Here is a 9,003-nt window from a genome sequence, read left to right as displayed (position 1 = left end):
TGTTTGAAGCTCATTACAAGCCTTAAGCGAAAAACCATGATTACCTTAACCTTAGGGAGTTTTGGAGCTTTGGAATTGTTTTGGGAATAAGTTCTTGAATAAGTGTGGGGTTGTGTGTATGTTTCATTGGATGATGTATATTGGCTAGTTGATTCCTTATGTTGTACATTTGACTCCTCTGCATGTTATCTTATCTCATTTCAAATTTTTGTTTGTACTGTTCACTACGTACTTTTCATTCAAAAAAAAAACAAAAAAACAAAACAAAAAATAAACAAAAAATAAATAAAAATAAAATGAAAAAGATTTGTTTGAGGCAAGAGAAAAAGGATTGATTATCATAGAGGTCATTAGAGGTTTCTGGGTTTGTTTCTTATGCGTATTCTTGACTTATTCCCCATTGCTCCTCTGGTTCCTCTGGTTTGTAGTTACTTATCCCATATATTATCCTCTACCCTGTCCTTGGCCTCATTACAACCCTGAAAAGACCTTTTGATCCTTACGTGTTTGTGTGTTGGGTGTTGATTTTAGAGGCTTGCCAAGTCTATCTGTTGCTTGTTTTTCATGAGTGCTTTGAGAGTATACAGTTGCCTAGACACTTGAGAGATACAGTGATACAGTGCATCTTGTGAGGTTCTATTGCTTTTGATTCACCTCTTGAGCTGATTGATTGTCTTGCCATGTTTTGAAATGCTTGGATGATTTCCATAAGTATCTGGTTTCTCTGACTCTTTGTGTGTTGGATGTTGTCTACTCCTTTTCTTTTCCCAGGATTCATTGAGGATTATGTAAATCTGTTTGTTTTCTTATGTGTATTCTTGTTTCTGTTTCTTCCTGTTGTGTCACTCTCTTTGATGTCTCTAGAATTGTTCCTTGCTCTGTTTTTTGATTTTGCCCAGGAGTGCAAAAGGCTAAGTATGGGGGAATTTGATGAGTCATTATTTTCCCTTATTTTTTTTCCTTTCTGTACTTATTTTAATCTCTCATTTGTGCTTAATTGTTGATATTCTGCATTGTTTTCTATTTGGGCCTTAATTGGACCGGTAATTCATATTTTAACTAATTTGAATTTTCTTAATCTAATTATTCCAATTGTTATTTTCAGGGCAGTTTAATAATTATCTGGGCTTGGAATTAATTTCTGGACTTCAAGAGGAGTTGCCACGTCATCTACCACGTCAGCACCACATCAGTGCCACATCAATATTTTGTTTTATTTTATTTTTCATTTATTTTATGTATTTTCGGGTCAAACCTGACTTGGGAGCCCGTGTTGACTCTTCTAGGTTTTTTTTAGGGTCCTAGGGTAGCCACCAACCTTCAGACTTGATGTGACCACGTTACCTTGTTGCCTTCTCTTTGTTTTTTACATTTTTCTCTCTTGTAGCTGAGTTTTACATTTTGCTCTCCTTTCCTCTTATCTAAGTTTACATTCTGTATCTGAACCCCTTGCATTGAAGAATATATATTTTCCATTTACGTTTTGTTCTCCTCTCCTTGCATTTTCGTTTCTGTATCTGCTTCTGCTTTAATGGAAGGCTAAAATCCCTGGGGTTGGCTTCTTGTTATGGATTGTAATCTCTGTTTGAGATTGGGTATGTTTGTATATCTTTGTTCTGCTTTGTTCTTCTTCATTTAACCTCTGTATCAATGTGTCCATGCTTAATGGGTTGTCCTCAATGCCACAGTTGCTTAATCTGTGAAGAGGTTGATATTGTATACGTTTGCTTAATTCGTGTAGGGAAATCTTGAGTTAATCTTCGCTTAGTTGGTTAACTCGCATGGAACAAGGATTAAGTGGTTAACAGAGTAATCTCATTGTGAACCAAGGATAAGAGAGTTACAATCCGAACAAGGAGCCAATCTATTTTACTTGTTGTGTTATCTGCGTTTTTATTGTGTTATAAACTGGAAAAAAAAATATGAACCAACCCCCCCCACTTCGTGTTTAAGCCTTTGACAGAGAAAAATGGTCCTTGGGAGACGACCTAGGACAACTTCCTAGTACTGCATTTAATTGTTTTTATTTGACCGGATACAGCTTCGATCACTAACGTCAAAAAGAAAGCCAATTATGCATTAGATGAAAGAAAGCACAGACTGAGAGACACTCCAGATGGAAACAATGTTTGTCCATTCACATTGTTAATCATACCAAAGAAAAGTCAAACACTCAGACGTTGAAGTAAAAGTCAAAGATTGAAATACACAGGACCAACAGATGAAGATGAAGACTGGCACGCAAGCAAATAAAGAATTACGTCTCAACCAACAAGCCAAGACATCGTCTATGACCACACAAGAACTTTCAATGTAAAACGCGTGATCTAAATGAAGAAATAAAGAAGAAGAGAAGCATGCAAAAGCCGAGCATGCATGTGTCAGAAAAAGTGCATTACTTTTTCAGAAAAGGACAACGACTATGTTGCTGCATGACTAGAAAAAGGCAAACAATCTCTTGGTCTCAGATAAAGTCAAACACTACTGCAACAGGACAAAGAAGAATATACGCAATGTCTAAGAACAGGAAGCAACATTTAATGAAAGGCTAAATGCATTAAATTAAAGGATCAAATTAGTCATGAACGACTATATTTGCTTCAACGAGAAGTTACAACGGGCAGATTCTACAAGAATATATATATCACTACCTCAAACCTTAAAATGTTGGCTTTTCGATTGGAAGAAAAAGAGTGATATCAAGCCCACTAGACAGAGACCAGAGATGAGCATATATAGTCATATGTACAATGTAATATTTTATCTTTATCTCTATAGACTAAGGTGTTCGAAATGTCAGTGATGGACTAAACCTTAGTGAGTGTTGTAAACCTATGTATCCTCTCCATGATAGTAACCCAAACACTCAAATACAAGTCTCTGTAAAACTAAGGTAGCAAAGCTTAGTGAGCGTATGAAATTCCCAATCCTCTCTGTGAGAGTTATTAATGCACTCAAACCAAAACTGTATAGCCAACATTGTAAAGTTTAAAGAGGCTAGGAAAAAAATACTTGTAAAGCCCGGAGGAGCTTGTCAAAGAATACTCACTACTAGCCAGAAGTGGCTGAGAAGAATATACTAGCGTTGGTGAGTGAAGCCAACGGGCCAGGAGTGGTCGAGAATACTTGGAGAACCAAAAGTGGTTTAAGAATACTAGTGCTGGTGAGTGAAGTTGGCAAGCCAGGAGTGGTCGAGAATACTTGGAGAACCAGAAGTGGTTTAAGAATACTAGCGCTGGTGAGTGAAGCGAACGGGCCAGGAGAGGTCGAGAATACTTAGGGGCAAGAGTGGTAGAGAATACTGAGGGCCAGGAGTGGTCGAGAATACTCAGGTCCAGGAGTGGACGATAATACTCAATGCTCTTCATTTCATATCTAGTGGAACCCTTCAAGTTGAAGGAGATTGGACGTAGCTCAGTTGAGCGAACTAGTATAAAATGATTAGATTGTTTTATTTATATTTCAGACGCAAATCCTTCTTAATTGATAAATCATATTAAAATCTTTTTCTACTAACTGTTCCTCATTAAAACCATTTTTCAGACGAAGACGCAAATTTTGTTTAACAAACATATCATATTGAAGAGTTTTATTTACTTCTTATCCTTAAATGAAACTATCTTCAAAATGGAAAATGCAAGAACTTTAATTATCATTATAAACCATTTTCCTAGTAGATGGTAACATCTTTTAGACGCAATGAGCTTGTGTTAAGCAAATTCTGTATAACCATCTAACATCTAAAAGTACATTGGACGAAGAACATCACTATTGCAAAGATGATTTTAAAACTACCCTTGTTCACCCCCCCTTCTATGTGTTTTTTTGCTAACTACAATAGGGTGTACCTTAGGGTCACTAGTGATGTAACAAGCTAACAAGGTGTACCTTAAGGTCACCAATGATATACCAAGCTAACAAGGTGTACCTTAGGGTCACTAGTGATGTAACAAGCTATGTGATGAAATGACTTATTTCAGGTGTTCCTCTTAGGCCGCATACCAGTGATGTAACAAGCTATGTGATGAAATGAAGAAATGTGAAACTTCTGTATGGCACCACATGCGTGAATTTATGAGTCGCGTCCATGACATCATTGCATGATAAATGAGTGTGCAGGTGATATTGATTGTGTATCTGTATTGTTTACATGTGACTTATGTTTGTTGTGTATGTGTGTGCTATCTAACCTTTATTTTTGCACATGGAACTGAGTGAGATGTTTCTCACTCCCTTGTTGTTCTTTGTATGTGTTTAAATTGTGTTGCAGGTGATCATCAACATGAGGATGTTGGTGATGAGGCTTAGGCTTCAGTTGGACATGCTCTAATAGGATATGTGACATCGGGGCTTAGCTAGGTTTAGCATTGGAGTTTCATTACTGTTATTGTGTTTTGAAAATATTGATGTTTTATTTTGTCATCATTTTCGCATTGGACTACGATTTGCAAAATATGAATGTGAACTCTCTATCTATGTGTTTTGAAACCTTATTTTTAAAAAAGTTTTATTTATTTAGGAATGTACTTATTGTGTATTATGTATGTGGGGTAGAGGGTGTCACATTTAGTGGTATCAGAGCAGGTCGATCCAATCGGCCATGAGTTATGAGTCTACTATGCTTTTTTGGTAAATGAATGATGGAATGAATTGATTGTGGAACTTATTGATATGCTAGTATGATGATTGATTATGTTTGTTGTTTATTTAATTATGTGTACCGTTTTCTCGTAATTTGGCTAATAGACATGGTATAGCTTACATGATGGTATTTATGATTTTTTTTCTTCATTCTCATGATTTCTTATTTGTTTTGATACTTCTTGCTTTCGTAAGAAGTAGTGGTTGGGTGGTGTCACTCGTGTTGCAAGCATAGGTGCAAGTAGTAGTGGACGAATTATCGTGCTAGCCAACTAGAACTATTGGACACACCAAAATGAGAGGGATCCGAAAATAGTATAAGAGTAGTCAAAAGCATTCTCATTTTGTATTCTCAAAAGCATTCATTCATTTACCCTTAGGCTATTCATTCAATCACCAACATCCTTTGAGCATTCTCAAAAGCATCTTTTAACAATTCGAGAATCATAATCATTCCTTTGTCACTCATTTTGCACATACACTTTATGTGATACAATTTTAGTATGAAGGACAACTTTGAATACTTTGTACAACCTTCATATAGTTTTTGGTTATTGTCTTTCAACCATGCATCAAACTCTACATTATTAGCATCACTTTCCATATGATGTTGTTCACCATAATCCTCAAAAGATCCATCAAGATTATTGGCATCGTGCATCATAAACCCAAATGCATCATTGAGCATGTTATTCATTGGATTTTGAGGTTGCAAAGTTTCTTCTATTACATGTGTTTTTAGAGGTCGTAGACTCACCTATACTTCGTCGTTCACCATGTAAATACCACACTTTGTAATTTTCAGGGAAAGGCCAACATGTTAGGTGTTCTAGAACTATATCCCTTGTTTGCCATTTCTTGAAACCACACTTTGAATATGGACACTTAATGACACAACTATTAGCTGTAGACCCCTAAAATTGTCCGGGTCGGAAATAAGACTCGAAGACTCTCGAAGACCGAAGGAAAGTCAGCCAGAAGGACTCCTGGAAGCCCCTAGGATGATTATCTGTAGGTTTAGAGGTCTTAGAGTAGCTTAAAATAAGGAAGTGGGAAGATTGGAGCTCAATACGGCCTCCTTGGAGTTCAGTACGGCCGTACTGCACATTTTGAACTACAATACGGCCGTACTGAAACCAATACGGCCGTATTGAAGTTTTTGAACTTCAATACGGCCGTACTGAATTCAATACGGCCGTACTGTAGTTCAAATCTTCAGTACGGGCCGTATTGATGTCAGAGGCCGTACTGCGCCTCACCCCTATAAATAAGACGTCATTTGGACGTCATTCCACACTTTTTCCAGACTTCTAGACCCTCTTGCTGAGTATTCTGGGATTTTTGAGCAGTGTTCTGCCCTAGAATTCTCTCCGAGAGTCGATCCGACGAAGTTCTTGAGTTCTGAGCATTTAGCTTGAGAATTCGGACTAGTCGAAGGGAAATCTTTTTGATTTCCATAGTAAAGATTAATTTTTAGGAAGGAGCGAGCGAGCTTGTAGAGGGAGGGAGCGCCAAAAAGCCTCCTAAACTTCATTGAAATATATAAAAGCACGCTTCAAAGGTTTCTTTCTTAAAATCCCTTCTTTTACTGCTTTCTGATTGTTGCATATTTAAAATTGTCATCATGTAGATATTTAATTTATAATCGCTTATAATAAGTAGGGGTAATTTAGTAATTTTACACTGTTATTTATGAAATAATCCGTCATAGGGAACCCGAAAGGGGCGTTGTGGGGTGCTAACACCTTCCCCGCACGTAACCGACTCCCTTACCCAATTCTGGTTGTAATGGCCAAGGTTGATTTGCGAAAATCAATTGCCTTATCCCTTTTTCCAATGTTTTGAGTAAAACATTGGTGGCGACTCCAAGAACCCTTCTTTTTGTGAAAACCACTAATCCATGGAGGGTCCCGCTTGGGATTAATATGGATTGGTGAATCATTTAATAAAATTGTTAGTTCGATAAGGTCTCAGTTTGAGAATAAGTCGTTCTAACAATCCATCATTTTCCAAAACTATTAAAAAGAGTCCGACCATCGTCGCGAATGCCAAGGTCCGTTTCGGCGGGTGGCGACAGATGGCGACTCCACTGGGGAAGCCTCGAGAGTCAGTCCCATTTAGTGATGGATTCTTTTCAAAATAATAGTTTAAAATTACTTTATTACCCCTCACTTGTATGATAACATGTTTATCTATTTGGCTTTAATAACTGTTGTATTTTTAAATTTACGCAATTGTTTGAAATACAAACTGTACACGAACCTTTGCACACAACAGTTCCCTCTATACCCGGGGGCATGAGTGGTAATCCATAGGGAGTGGATGTTAGTACGGCCGGTTGTCGAATGGGTCTATAGGTGCCCGCAGACCGTTGTCGGAAAACATCACTCAAGGTGATAACCATGAACTCAAGTCCGACAGTGCGTTGGAACTTTCCATCGGCTTACGACGAGAGGAATTGGGTCCCTATAATGGGGGCACCTTGGGGGCCTCAGACCGGTGAGAACAGTTAGAACCTCCTTGAATATGCACTTTTCTGCAAGATACCCCTACCTCGTGATTCGCTCGTGACTGTTCGTGGATGAGTGAATTGTTTGTGCATTGTTTATGTGACATTGTTTGAGCATACATTGCATTATTTAAACATACAACATTCCCTTTTTAAATAAGAATAAATGGGAATAAGAATCTTCCATTACATGGTGTTAACATCTACCATCATCACATTCATGTAGGTAGTTTCCCTTTTCACCCAAAAAAATAAAAAATAAAAATATATACAAAACAAAATACCCGAAAAAAGAAAAAAAGGGTTATTTATCCAAACTAAGCAATATCATGCATCATCTTAGGGACATCCCGAAAACATGATAATGCTTAGTTGAATAAACACAATGCATGCATATTCATCGCCATCATCTCATATCATGCATCATTATCAAAGATCATGGAGGGATCTAGGTTTACATTTCATACATCCCTCCTAGTAATTCATTAATAATAGTAATAAAAAGAAAGGATTAAGCGATGCGTATGTTCAGAATGGATCGCACGCCATTTGTTATTAAATGCAAGCCAACAACCGCACCAAGCGAACACACGTCAACTCCGTTGTTGGTAATCAAGACAAACAAAGGGGAAGGTCCAACACCGTTAAGGATCACTACTCCAAGACCTTTTCCCTACGAATCGAATAAGGTTGTGCCATGGATATACGACATCCATTCTTCTGCCGACAGCGATATCTCTAACATCGCTGGACTTGGGGGCATGATTAGGAGTGGCAGGATCTACACTCCCGAAGATCTTCATGATAAAGCTCCCAAGAATAAAAAGAAAAAAAAAGGAAGAAAAAAAACGAGGAAAATAAAGAATCCGAGGAGGAGACTGATGAGCTGTTAAAATATATCCGACAGAGCGAGTACTCCATCATGGATCAACTTCATAGGACACCAGCAAAGATCACTCTGTTGTCGTTGATCCTAAGCTCCGAACCGCATCGACAAGCTCTGTTGAAAGTCTTGAACGAGGCATATGTGTCGCACACTATCTCCCAAGACAAATTTGAGGGGATTGTTAGTCACATCACGGCTAATGATCACCTCACTTTCACCGATGAAGAAATCCCCGCTGAGGGACCGAACCACAACAAGTCCTTGCACATCTCTGTCAAGTGCAAGGAATATCACATCACTAAAGTCTTGGTAGATAATGGATCTTCCTTGAATGTGATGCCAAAAAGAACGCTCGAGCAAGTGGCAATCAAGGGAGTCCAAATGCGCCCGAGCAACATGATCGTCCGAGCTTTCGACGGTTCTAAAAGAGAAGTGGTGGGAGAAGTCAATCTCCCAATCCAAATTGGACCCACCATCTTCAACGTCGAATTTCAAGTGATGGACATTACTCCCGCATACAGCTGTCTCCTCGGCCGACCTTGGATTCATGATGCGAAAGCTGTTCCCTCTACGCTCCACCAGAAAGTCAAATTCATAGTGGGTGACAAGCTGGTGACTGTACAAGCTGAAGATGACATACTCATCAGCAAGTCATCTGCCATACCTTATGTGGATGCAGCAGAGGAAGCTCTAGAAACCGCCTTCCAAGCATTGGAGATTGCCAATGTTGAAACGTTTCCCCGAGAAATGAAGAAGGTAGCCTACATGCTCACCAAGAATGGATACTTGCCTGGACAAGGACTTGGCAAGGATTCCCAAGGGATTCCCGAGCTACCCATTATCAAGGATAATCCGGGGAAACAAGGGTTAGGATACAACCCTAATAAAGATCAAAGGACGAAGAGGAACAAAGATCCTTCTCGACGTTCTTTAAGCCAGATCTTTAGGAAGGCCGGTTCACAAGCGT

This window comes from Cajanus cajan, chromosome 2 (genome assembly GCF_000230855.2).
Source record: "Cajanus cajan strain Asha chromosome 2, NIPB_CcT2T_4, whole genome shotgun sequence".
Lineage (NCBI taxonomy): Eukaryota > Viridiplantae > Streptophyta > Magnoliopsida > Fabales > Fabaceae > Cajanus > Cajanus cajan.
The sequence above is the reverse complement of the archived record's forward strand: the minus strand, read 5'-3'. Positions refer to the sequence as shown.